Genomic DNA, 14576 nt, shown 5'->3' with positions numbered 1-14576 from the left:
GTGGAGTACCCCCCAAGCCAAGTGGGGCGCCCCCCCCCCCACCCTAGGGCTTCAACCCTAGGCGCAGGGAGTGGGCCAAGGGGGGTGCACCAGCCCACTATGGGCTGGTTCCCCTCCCCACTTCGGCCCTTGAGGCCCTCCGGGATGGGTGGCCCCACCCGGTGGACCCCCGGGACCCTTTCGGTGGTCCGGGTACAATACCGAGTGACCCCGAAACTTTCCCGATGGCCGAAACATCACTTCCTATATAGTTTTCTTTACCTCCAGACCATTTCGGAACTCCTCGTGACGTCCGGGATCTCATCCGGGACTCCGAAAAACATTCGGTATGCTGCATACTCATATTCATACAACCCTAGCGTCACCGAACCTTAAGTGTGTAGACCCTACGGGTTCGGGAGACATGCAGACATGACCGAGACGGCTCTCCGGTCAATAACCAACAGCGGGATCTGGATACCCATGTTGGTTCCCACATACTCCTCGACGATCTCATCGGATGAACCACAATGTCGAGGGTTCATGCAACCCCGTATACTATTCCCTTTGTCAGACGGTATGTTACTTGCCCGAGACTCGATCGTCGGTATCCCAATACCTCGTCCAGTCTCGTTATCGGTAAGTCACTTTACTCGTACCGTAATGCATGATCTCGTGACTAGACACTTGGTCACTTTGAGCTCATTATGATGATGCATTACCGAGTGGGCCCAGAGATACCTCTCCGTCATACGGAGTGACAAATCCCAGTCTCGATCCGTGTCAACCCAACAGACACTTTCGGAGATACCTGTAGTGCACCTTTATAGTCACCCAGTTAGGTTGTGACGTTTGGTACACCCAAAGCACTCCTACGGTATCCGGGAGTTACACGATCTCATGGTCTAAGGAAGAGATACTTGACATTGCAAAAGCTCTAGCAAAACGAACAACACGATCTTGTGCTATGCTTAGGATTGGGTCTTGTCCATCATGTCATTCTCCTAATGACGTGATCCCGTTGTCAATGACATCTAATGTCCATAGTCAGGAAACCATTACTATCTGTTGACCAACGAGGTAGTCAACTAGAGGCCTACTAGGGACGTATTGTGGTCTATGTATTCACACGTGTATTACGATTTCCGAATAATACAATTGTAGCTTGAATAAAAGACAATTATCATGAACAAGGAAATATAATAATAATCCTTTTATTATTGCCTCTAGGGCATATTTCCAACAGTAATTGCCATGAATAACATTACTTACACATAACTCCTGGACACACACCTGCAACTGGCATTTTCCTTTGTCTTTGTTATAATATTTCCAAGATGGGAAGATACGCACATATGATTTAACAACATCAAATGCGATAGATGCTAAACTACGACTGGCTGGTTGTGCTTCCTCCACAGGCCGTGATGCGATAGATGTTAATTGGTGGAGTTGGGGTTCGCCGTGATAGTACTGGCACTTTGGGCACTGGAGCTGCCTTACTAACTGCTCTTGTTTGGGAGCTCTGTGGTGGAGATGGTGCTGTGTCAACAGGAACTGGGTTACTATCGGCTGGGGTTGGGGTTAGATTGGGTGAAGCTGGTTCTCTGTCCATCACAGTAGGGGTACAATCTGCGAGAGTTTGGGTTATGTGTGGTAGGGCTGGTTCTTGTGCATGTACAACCGGGGTGCTATCTCCACCAAGAGGTAGCACTGTTTTATTTGAAGACCGTATTTTTATTCCGCTAGATACTGGCATCACCCGCTCCAATTCAAATGGCTGATAAACAGGAAACATAGTTGAATGTACAGACATTGTATGACAGATAGATGCAATATATAGTGTGGAAAAAAGAGGGCATGAAATAGTTGACATGTATATTGTTTAACTAAAACAGATAGCATGACATAATTTCACATATATGATGTCTATCTAAACTGGATAGCATAGCATAACATAATTCAAAGATATGCTGAATAACTAAACAGGATCGCATGACATAATTCACCTACATGTTATCTAAGTAATCAGGATCGCATCATTTAATTCACACATGTGATTTATATGCTAAACAGAGGGCATTCGATATGATGTCTGAACTAAGAACATGGTGTTGAATATTGTGTATATGATGTCTAAACTATGCAATGCAAGACACCGTATGCATGATATGAGCAGTATAACTTGCCAAGTTAGAGCATACACATCAGTAGGGGAATAGGACTGGTCTTCTGTATCGGAATCCATCTCTGAGGAGCTATCGAGACCCAACAAGAGATCTGCTTCGATAGGTAGCACTGTCTGCTCTGAAGGACTTGTTTTCACTCTAGATTTTCCATCTCCCACCCAAATGGCTGATTCACAGGAAGAGTAGTTTAATGTACAAACATTGTTAACAAATGGAAATGTAATGAAGAAAAGGATGGGCAAGATATCATTCAAATATATGATGCCTGATTAAACAGGATGGCATTGCACATATCACATATATTATGGCTGGCTAAAAGACATGAGACTACATAATTCCCATATATGATATAGAAACTAAACAGGTGGCATTACAGAACATGTCTAATCTAAGCAGATGACATATATGATGTCAAAAGTAGGCATTGTAAGGCAACATATGCATGATATGACTAACATCATCATGCCAAGGTAGAGCAAGCACCTTGGGGGGGGGGGTAAATAGGAGTGGTCAGCAGCGTCTGAATCCGCCTCAGAACAGATATCTTCCTCTGGATTACAATCTGGAGAGGGGTGGGGAGGGCTTGACATTGAACCCACCATGGAGCGATGTCTGCATGACATTGTATTGCCAAGCAAAAATCTTCTCTTTTTATCTACATGTTCAGCATGACTGTGTACAATATCTGACATGCATACGAAAAAATATGGTGATATTATGTAAGGAGAGCATGCAGAAATTTAGAGTGATGGTAACAACCAGTGGATGGATCCAAAAATAATGATAGCAGGCTGATGATTGCTTTAAATTAATAAAAAGACAGATGATGATTGCTTTACTATTTGTTTCCCACCCAAGATGAACAACATAGGCATACCCTAGGTGAACCAGATATTAGACAAACATACTATTCATTGCTGCCTCGATATGTGCCCCACAACTAATTTAGAACTCAAGTTTGAACATTAATTTGGACCTGAGTTGGGAGTCCAAGAGCTGAACAGGACGATAAAGTAGCAGGTAAGTTTAAGCAATGCATAACATAACCAGAAACAAAAGAGTGTGACCTCTCTTGTGGACCGATACGTCCATTTTGCATCATGCTTTTATATCAATATTTATTGCATTATGGGCTGTTATTACACATTATATCTCAATACTTATGGCTATTCTCTCTTATTTTACAAGGTTTACCATGAAGAGGGGGAATGCCTGCAGCTGGAATTCTGGCTGAAAAAGGAGCAAACATTGGGAACCTATCCTGCACAACTCCAAAGGTCCTGAAACTCCACGAAACCACTTTTTGGATTTATTAAGAATTTATGAGCGAAAGAAATAGGCCAGGGGCCCACACCCTGTCCAGGAGACAGGGGGGCGCCCCCCCCCCCCTATAGGGCGCGCCCCCTATCTCCTGGGCCCCCTGGTGGGCTTCCAGCGACCATCTTCTGCTATATGAAGGGTTTTGTCCTGAAAAAATTCGTGGCCAAGCTTAGGGGACGAAACTCCGCCGCCACGAGGCGGAACCTGGGCGGAATCAATCTAGGGCTCTGGCGGAGCTGTTCTGTCGGGGACACTTCCCTCCGGGAGGGAGAAATCATCACCAATGTCATCACCAACGATCCTCTCATCGGGAGGGGGTCAATCTCCATCAACATCTTCACCAGCACCATCTCCTCTCAAACCCTAGTTCATCTCTTGTATCCAATCTTGTATCCAAAACCATAAATTGGTGCCTGTGGGTTGCTAGTAGTGTTGATTACTCCTTGTAGTTGATACTTATTGGTTTACTTGGTGGAAGATTATATGTTCAGATCCTTAATGCATATTATTACACCTCTGATTATGAACATGATTATGCTTTGTGAGTAGTTACTTTAGTTCCTGAGGACATGGGTGAAGTCTTGCTATTAGTAGTCATGTGAATTTGGTATTCGTTCGATATTTTGATGAGATGTATGTTGTCTCTCCTCTAGTGGTGTTATGTGAACGTCGACTACATGACACTTCACCATTATTTGGGCCTATAGGAAGGCATAGGGAAGTAATAAGTACATGATGGGTTGCTAGAGTGACAGAAGCTTAAACCCTAGTTTATGCGTTGCTTCGTTAGGGGTTGATATGGACCCATGTGTTTAATGATGTGGTTAGGTTTACCTTAATACTCCCTTTTGTAGTTGTGGATGCTTGCAATAGGGGTTAATCATAAGTGGGATGCTTGTCCAAGTTAGGGCAGTACCCAAGTGTCGGTCCACCCACATATCAAATTATCAAAGTACCGAACGCGAATCTTATGAACGTGATGAAACTAGCTTGACGATAATTCCCAATGTGTCCTCGTCAACTCCTTCATTATTATTAGAATTTGTCTAGGCTTATCCTTTGCTACATAAAGGATTGTGCCACCTTGTTGCACCTTATTTACTTTATTTACTTTTGCTCGTTACTATTTATCTTATCACAAAACTATCTATCACCTACTATTTCAGTGCTTGTAGAGAAAACCTTACTGAAAACCGCTTATCATTTCCTTCCGCTCCTCATTGGGTTCAACACTCTTACTTATCGAAAGGACTACGATAGATCCCCTGCACTTGTGTGTCATCAAGACTCTTTTCTTGTGCCGTTGCCGGGGAGCGTAGCGCTCCTAGTGAGTGGAACTTGGTAAGGAAACATTTAGTTAGTGTGCTGAAATGTTCTGTTACTAGTCACTATGGAAACTAATCCTTTGAGTGGCTTGTTTGGGGTATCTTCACATCAACCAGAGGAGCAAAGAGGTGCTCCTCAACCTACTGAACTTTATTAAAATATTCACTTTGAGATTCCATCGGGTATGATAGAAAAACTGCTAGTGAAACCTTTTGCCGGAGACGGAACTTTGCATCCCGACTTACACCTTATCTTTGTGGATGTAGTTTGTGGATTATTTAGGCTTGTAGGTATTCCTGATGATGTTGTCAAAAGGAAGGTCTTCCCTTTATCTTTCAAGGGAAATGCAATGACATGGTATAGGCTATGTGATGACACGAGATCTTGGAATTATAAGCGATTGAAATTGGAATTTCACCAGAAGTTCTATACTATGCATCTCGTTCATCGTGATCGTAATTACATATATAATTTTTGGCCTCGCGAAGGAGAAAGCATCGCTCAAGTTAGGGGGAGGCCTAAGTTAATGTTATATTCATGCCCCAATCATGAGCTCTCTCGGGAAATGATTATTCAGAATTTTTATGCTCGGCTTTCTCTTGATAATCGCAACTTGCTCGATACTTCCTGTGCTGGTTCCTATATGCTGAAGACTATTGATTTCAAAGGGACTTATTGGAAAGAATTAAACGCAACTCTGAAGATTGGGGTTCCGACGATGGTAAGGAGTCAGGTATGACACCTAAGTTTGATTGTGTTAAATCTTTTATGGATACCGATGCTTTCCGTGGATTTAGCTCTAAGTATGGACTTGACTCTGAGATAGTAGCTACTTTTTGTGAAACTTTTGCTGCTCACGTTGATCTCCCTAAAGAGAAGTGGTTTAAATATAATCCTCCTGTTGAAGTGAAAGTAGTTGCACCTATTACAGTCGAAGAAAAGACTATTACATATAGTGATCCTATTATTCCTACTACTTATGTTGAAAAACCTCCTTTTCCTGTTAGGATAAAAGATCATGTTAAAGCTTCGACTGTTGTTCGTAAGAGTAATACTAGGACTTATACACCTCCTGAGCAAATTAATGTTGAACCTAGTATTGCTATGATTAAAGATCTCCTGGATGAAGACTTAGATGGGCATGTTATTTCTTTCGTGGGTGAAACTGCTAATATTGCTAGACCCGATACTAAGACACGTAGACCTGTTGTAGGCACGCCTGTTATTTCTGTTAAAATAGGAGATCATTGTTATCATGGCTTATGTGATATGGGTGCTAGTGCTAATGCTATACCTTACGATCTTTATAAAGAAATTATGCACGATATTGCACCTGTTGAATTAGAAGACATTGATGTTACTATTAAGCTTGCTAATAGGGACACCATTAAACCTATTGGGATTGTTAGAGATGTTGAAGTCTTGTGTGGAAAGATTAAATACCCTGCTGATTTTCTTGTTCTTGCTTCCCCACAAGATAATTTTTGTCCCATTATTTTTGGTAGACCTTTCTTGCATACTGCTAGTGCTAAGATTGATTGTGAAAAGAATATTGTCACTGTTGGTATAGATGGTATGTCTCATGAGTTTAATTTCGCTAAGTTTAGTAGACAACCTCGTGAAAAGGAACCATCTAGTAAGGATGAGATTATTGGTCTTGCTTCTATTGCTGTTCCTCCAACTGATCCGTTAGAACAATATTTGCTAGACCATGAAAACGATATGTTTATGAAGGAAAGGGAAGAAATAGATGAAGTGTTCCTTAAACAAGAACCTATGCTAAAACATAATCTTCCCGTTGAAATTCTTGGGGATCCCCCTCCACCCAAGGGTGATCCCGTGTTTGAACTCAAACCCTTACCTGATAATCTCAAGTATGCTTATCTTGATGAAAAAGAAATATATCCTGTTATTATTAGTGCTAACCTTTCAGAGAAAGAAGAAGAAAGATTATTGAAAACTCTGAAGAAGCACCGAGCTGCTATTGGATATACTCTGGATGATCTTAAGGGCATTAGTCCCACATTATGTCAACATAAAATTTCAGTGGAGAAAGATGCCAAACCTGTTAGAGATCCTCAAAGACGATTAAACCCCAAAATGAAGGAAGTGGTAAGAAAGGAGATTCTAAAACTCCTTGAGGCAGGTATTATTTATCCCGTTGCTGATAGTGAATGGGTAAGCCCTGTCCATTGTGTCCCTAAAAAGGGAGGTATTACCGTTGTTCCTAATGATAAAGATGAATTGATCCCGCAAAGAATTATTACAGGCTATAGGATGGTAATTGATTTCTGTAAGTTAAATAAAGCTACTAAGAAAGATCATTACCCTTTACCTTTTATTGATCAAATGCTAGAAAGGCTATCCAAACACACACATTTTTGCTTTCTAGATGGTTATTCTGGTTTCTCTCAAATACCTGTGTCAGCGGGGGATCAATCTAAAACTACTTTTACTTGCCCTTTTGGTACTTTTGCTTATAGACGTATGCCTTTTGGTTTATGTAATGCACCTGCTACCTTTCAAAGATGCATGATGGCTATATTTTCTGATTTTTGTGAAAAGATTTGTGAGGTATTCATGGATGACTTCTCCGTCTATGGATCCTCTTTTGATGATTGTTTGAGCAACCTTGATCGAGTTTTGCAGAGATGCGAAGACACTAGTCTCGTCCTGAATTGGGAAAAGTGTCACTTTATGGTTAATGAAGGCATTGTATTGGGGCACAAGATCTCCGAGAGGGGTATTGAAGTTGATAAAGCCAAAGTTGATGCTATTGAAAAGATGCCATGTCCCAAGGACATAAAAGGTATAAGAAGTTTCCTTGGTCATGCCGGTTTTTATAGGAGGATCATTAAGGACTTTTCTAAAATCTCTAGGCCTCTGACTAATTTATTGCAAAAAGATATTCCTTTTTTCTTTGATGATGATTGTGTAGACGCATTTGAAACACTTAAGAAAGCTTTGATCACAGAACCTATTGTTCAGCCACCTGATTGGAATTTACCTTTTGAAATTATGTGTGATGCTAGTGATTATGCTGTAGGTGCTGTTTTAGGGCAAAGATTCGATAAGAAATTGAATGTTATCCATTATGCTAGTAAGACTCTTGATACTGCCCAGAGAAATTATGCTACCACTGGAAAAGAATTCTTAGCAGTTGTGTTTGCATGTGATTAGTTTAGACCTTATATTGTTGATTCCAAAGTTACTATTCACACTGATCATGCTGCTATTAAATATCTTATGGAAAAGAAAGATGCTAAGCCTAGACTCATTTGATGGGTTCTCTTGCTCCAAGAATTTGACTTGCATATTATTGATAGAAAGGGAGCTGAGAACCCTGTTGCAGACAACTTGTCTAGGTTAGAGAATGTTCTTGATGACCCACTGCCTATTAATGATAGTTTTCCTGATGAACAATTAGCGGTTGTCAACACTTCTCGTACTGCTCCTTGGTATGCTGACTATGCTAATTACATTGTTGCTAAATATATACCGCCTAGTTTCACATACCAGCAAAAGAAAAAGTTCTTCTTTGATTTAAGACATTACTTATGGGATGATCCACACCTTTATAAAGAAGGAGTAGATGGTATTATTAGACGTTGTGTGCTTGAGCATGAACAGGAACAAATCTTACGCAAGTGTCACTCTGAATCCTATGGAGGACACCACGCTGGAGATAGAACTGCACACAAGGTACTACAATCTGGTTTTTATTGGCCTACTCTTTTCAAAGATGCTCGTAAGTTTGTCGTATCCTGTGATGAATGTCAAAGAATAGGTAATATTAGTAGATGTAAAGAAATGCCTATGAATTATTCTCTTGTTATTGAACCGTTTGATGTTTGGGGCTTTGATTATATGGGACATTTTCCTGCTTCCAATGGTTATACACATATTTTAGTTGTTGTTGATTACATTACTAAGTGGGTAGAAGCTATTCCAACTAGTAGTGCTGATCATAATAACACTTCTATTAAAATGCTTAAAGAAGTAATTTTTCCGAGATTTGGAGTCCCTAGTTATCTTATGACTGATGGCGGTTCACACTTTATTCATGGTGCTTTCCGTAAGATGCTTGCTAAGTACGATGTCAATCATAGAATTGCATCTCCTTATCACCCGCAGTCTAGTGGTCAAGTAGAGTTGAGCAATAGAGATCTCAAATTAATTTTGCAAAAGACTGTGAATAGATCTAGAAAGAATTGGTCCAAAAAACTTGATGGTGCATTATGTGCCTATAGAACTGCATACAAAATTTTTATGGGTATGTCTCCATATAAGATGGTTTATGGAAAAGCATGGCATTTACCTCTTGAACTTGAACATAAAGCATATTGGGCTATTAAAGAGCTCAATTATGACTTCAAACTTGCCGGTGAGAAGAGGTTGTTTGATATTAGCTCACTTGATGAATGGAGAGCCCAAGCTTATGAGAATGCCAAGCTCTTCAAAGAAAAAGTCAATCGCTGGCCTGATAAAAGGATACAAAAGCGTGAGTTTAACGTAGGAGATTATGTGTTATTATTCAACTCTCATTTAAGATTTTTTGCAGGAAAACTTCTCTCAAAATGGGAAGGTCCCTACATTATCGAGGAGGTCTACCGTTCCGGTGCTATAAAAATTAACAACTTTGAAGGCACAAATCTGAGGGTGGTTAATGGTCAAAGAATCAAGCATTATATTTCAGGTAACCCTATCAATGTTGAAACTAATATTATTGAATCCATAACCCAAGAGGAGTACATAAGAGACACTTTCCAGAACATTCCAGACGCTAAAAAGGCATAGGTACGTGGTATGGTAAGTATACCGACTCCAAAACAACTCTAATGGCAATTTTCATCGGTTTTGGATTATTTAAGAATTTTAGGAAGAAAGAAGTAGTCTGGAAGGGACACGAAGCTCCCACGAGAGAGGAGGGCGCACCCCCCCCCCCCTGTAGGGCGCGCCCCCTGTCTCGTGGGCACCTCGTGTGCCCCTCGGACTTCGTTTTCTTGTATGTTACGTATTTTGGTCGGTAAAAATTCATTATATATACTCCCGAAGGTTTTGGCCACCGTATCACGCAAATATCCTCTGTTTTCGTTTCTAGCTATTCCTGTTGCAGATTCGGAACAAGATGTCGTCCCAAGATTCGGAGGGAGAGAGTTACGTGGCTGATTATATTGCAAATCCAAAAGTATATGCAGATGTGGAACATTATGGCTGGACCACAGAGGAATAAGAAGACTATGATCCAAAGAGGAAGGAGGAGACAAGCTCCGATGAAGAGGATGATCCACTTCCTCAACCTGGTGATATGCATGTGGAGTTCAAGAAGTCAAGCCTCGCTAAGGTCCAATCTATCCCACCACGTTTTTTGCAGGACAGCAAGGTAGGACTATGCAAAAAGATAATGAAACTTGAGCTCGAGAATGAAGATCTGAGGGAGGAAAACTTTAGCCTCAGACGCAAGCTACAGAAGAAAAATGCAACAATTCCCACTCCGACACCTCAGAAGAAATAATCACATGGGTATGGGCACTCCTCTTGGCAACTGCCAAGCTTGGGGCAGGTGCCCCGGTATCGTATCACCATCACACTCCTATCTTTACCGCTTTATTTAGCTCGATCCTTTTAGTAGTATCTTGATCTATTAGTTCGAAGTTTTGATATCAAGTAGTTTTGAGTTTTCGTTGTGATCTCTTTTTGTAAGCGAGTCTGTGTGCTATCTATAATAAATATTAGTGTTGAGTCAAGGGCTTTGCTATGTTTCTATGATCTTGAGAAAGTAGAAAGAACAAAAGAGTTCATATTGATCTTATGGATAGTGATAACTTCACACATAGAAAGTATGAGGCATAAAAATTGTTGAGAGTTGATGAACGTAGCCTTGGTCATCGTTGCAATTAATAGGAAGTGATAAGGAAAGAGGGGTTCACATATAGATATATTATCTTGGACATGTTTTATGATTGTGAAGCACTCATTAAGTATGACATGCTAAAATTGTTGATGTTGGACAAGGAAGGCAACGTAATGGTTTATGTTTTCCGACATCTCGATTAAAGTATATTGTCAGTGACCTTCTGAACATGTTGAGCTTGCCTTTCCCCCTCATGCTAGCCAAAACTCCTTCCACCAAATAGAGTAAAAATTGCTCTCTAAATATGCATGACTTATTAGTGCAGAGAAAATAAGCTTTGTACGAACTTGTTGTGGAAGTAATAAAAGCGAAGGAGTGCATAATAAAGGTCCACGTACAAGGGGCAATACAAAGTGACGTTTTTTTGCATTAAGATTTTGTGTATCCAACCCTAAAAACGCATGACAACCTCTGCTTCCCTCTGTGAAGGGCCTATCTTTTACTTTATGTTTTTTACTTTATGCTTGAGTCAAGGTGATCCTCACCTTTCCACTTTCTCATTTTATCCTTTGGCAAGCTCCTCGTGTTTGAAAGGTCATGATACATATATCAAATTGAATGTAAGTTGGCATAGGCTATTATTGTTGACATCACCTAAAGGTGAACACGTTGGGAGGCAACACAATAAGCCCCTATCTTTCTTAGTGTCCTGATGAAACTCTATTACCACAAGTATTGCGTGAGTGTTAACAATTATGGGAGACTACGAGATAGTTGAGTATTATTGACTCTTTCTCGTGTTATAAATTGCAATTGCTTCAATGACTGAGATTATAGTTTGTTAGTTCCCAATGAAGTTTATGAACCATACTTGACATTGTGAATTGCTTATTACTTGAACATAGGAAATCGTATGACAAAATCTATATATATGTTGCTATTATTAGAATGATCATGATGCCCTCATGTCCATATTTTATTTTTATCGACACCTCTATCTCTAGACATGTGGACATATTTCTCGATCTCGGTTTCCGCTTGAGGACAAGCGAGGTCTAAGCTTGGGGGAGTTGATACATCCATTTTGCATCATGCTTTTATATCAATATTTATTGAATTATGGGCTGTTATTACACATTATATCTCAATACTTATGGCTATTCTCTCTTGTTTTACAAGGTTTACCATGAAAAGGGGGAATGCCGGCAACTGGAATTCTGGCTGAAAAAGGAGCAAACGTTGGGAACTTATTCTGCACAACTCCAAAAGTCCTGAAACTCCACGAAACCACTTTTTGGATTTATTAAGAATTTATGAGCGAAAGAAATAGGCCAGGGGGCCCACACCCTGTCCAGGAGACAGGGGGCGCCACCCCTATAGGGCACGCCCCCCTATCTCCTGGGCCCCCTGGTGGGCTTCCGGCGACCATCTTCTACTATATGAAGGGTTTTGTCTTGAAAAAAAATTGTGGGAAAGCTTACAGGATGAAACTCTGCCGCCATGAAGCGGAACCTTGGCGGAATCAATCTAGGGCACTGGCGGAGCTGTTCTGCCGGGGACACTTCCCTCCGGGAGGGGAAAATCATCACCAACGTCATCACCAACGATCCTCTCATCGGTAGGGGGTCAATCTCCATCAACATCTTCACCAGCACCATCTCCTCTCAAACCCTAGTTCATCTCTTGTATCCAATCTTGTATCCAAAACCACAAATTGGTACATGTGGGTTGCTAGTAGTGTTGATTACTCCTTGTAGTTGATACTTATTGGTTTACTTGGTGGAAGATTATATGTTCAGATCCTTAATGCATATTATTACACCTCTGATTATGAACATGATTATGCTTTGTGAGTGGTTACTTTAGTTCCTGAGGACATGGGTGAAGTCTTGCTATTAGTAGCCATGTGAATTTGGTATTCATTCGATATTTTAATGAGATGTATGTTGTCTCTCCTCTAGTGGTGTTATGTGAACATCGACTACATAACACTTCACCATTATTTGGGCCTAGAGGAAGGCATAGGGAAGTAATAAGTAGATGATGGGTTACTAGAGTGACAGAAGCTTAAACCCTAGTTTATGCGTTGCTTCGTTAGGGGTTGATATGGACCCATGTGTTTAATGTTGTGGTTAGGTTTACCTTAATATTCCTTTTTGTAGTTGCGGATGCTTGCAATAGGGGTTAATCATAAGTGGGATGCTTGTCCAAGTTAGGGCAGTACCCAACTGTCGGTCCACCCACATATCAAATTATCAAAGTACCGAACGCAAATCTTATGAACGTGATGAAACTAGCTTGATGATAATTCCCAATGTGTCCTCGGGAGCTCCTTCATTATTATTAGAATTTTTCCAGGCTTATCCTTTTCTACATAAAGGATTGGGCCACCTTGCTGCACCTTATTTACTTTATTTACTTTTGCTCGTTACTATTTATCTTATCACAAAACTATATATCACCTACTATTTCAGTGCTTGCAGAGAAAACCTTACTGAAAACCGCTTATCATTTCCTTCTGCTCCTCGTTGGGTTCAACACTCTTACTTATCGAAAGGACTACGATAGATCCCCTACACTTGTGGGTCATCATGGACCCGTGGACTCCTTAGGTTCATCTGCTGAGTCGATGATGGTGATGCCGTGGGGGTGGGTGCCTGTGGCAGGGAAGGAGATCTGAGGCGGCGAAAGACGGCAGGAGTTGTCCTGTATGGTGTGGTGGATGCTTCTGTCGATGGAGAAGCTCAGGTGAGGTGGACGACGTCGCGGTAAGAGCAGGACAAACCACACAAAGTTCCCTTCGACACGTACCTGTAACTGAAGTAATTCTCTAAGGGCTCATTTGGCTTGCATGATTCTTAAAATGCATGGATAGGAAAAACACCGGGATAGGATAGGAAAATGCACATGGTAAACAGAGCATTTGTAGACACAGGATTTCTGGCAACTTGGGTGTTTGGTTTACAGGAATTGGAAGAGCAGAGGAATGCAAAGAAACATGGCCAAAATAAAGAGAAACCATATGAAAGTGTGTACAGTTAGAATGTTATTCTGGCACTAATGCAGTTGGTCTTGTTTTCATGCATAGGATTTTGAAAAGTAGGTCCAGGTGGACATTTTGCTTCATTCCTTTCAACAAAATGCATGAATAATTGAATAGTAGAGTGCCATTGGAAAATTCCCTATTGCTATGTTTTTTCGTTGAACCAAAATAGCCCTAATGGATCGAACTGAATGTATAGTAATAAGTGATGCAACAAGTGTACAACCTCTTTGCCATAGCCGTGTCGAGCTCAGCATCATTGGGTTGGTCGCTGAAGCAGTTGAGGCAGAGGTGGCTGTCGGAGGTGTGGAGGAAGATCTGAGGAATCTGTAGACGGCATCCAGGGCACTGCTCTGTTGTGATGGATCGTTCTGTCGTTGGAGAAGCTTCGGTGAGTTGTAAGACGTCAAGGCTGAAGCAGCACAAGACAGACATCGTCAATCTCAAGTGGGATTCTAATAGCATCTCCAATAGATGATGTAAAATGGATGTAAAATTAACATCACCAAAAACCACCTGACTACAACAGATGAGGTAAAAATTGTTGACTCTAAACTTAACTGTCGAAACTGAAATTTACTGTGGAATCTGAATGCTACTGTCGAAACTGAACGCAATGGTAGCAGAGAGGCACTTGACATGTAGTTTAGGGAGGGCCTGCAGTTCCTCTTCAACATGCACCCCCCTGAGCCGCCAGCCACCACCGGCCACGTCGCCGGCCCCAGCGCCGCCTCGCCGCCCTGAAACAAGTCACCACCGCCGCCCCGGCCAGCCCTCTAGCCCCCCCCCCACCGTGAACCCTAAGATAGATAGTGGGGTACCTCTCCGGCGAGCCCCCGTCCCCGCTGCGGGTGGTTCTTCCTTA

This window comes from Triticum aestivum, chromosome 1B (genome assembly GCF_018294505.1).
Source record: "Triticum aestivum cultivar Chinese Spring chromosome 1B, IWGSC CS RefSeq v2.1, whole genome shotgun sequence".
NCBI classification, from domain to species: Eukaryota; Viridiplantae; Streptophyta; class Magnoliopsida; order Poales; family Poaceae; genus Triticum; species Triticum aestivum.
The sequence above is the reverse complement of the archived record's forward strand: the minus strand, read 5'-3'. Positions refer to the sequence as shown.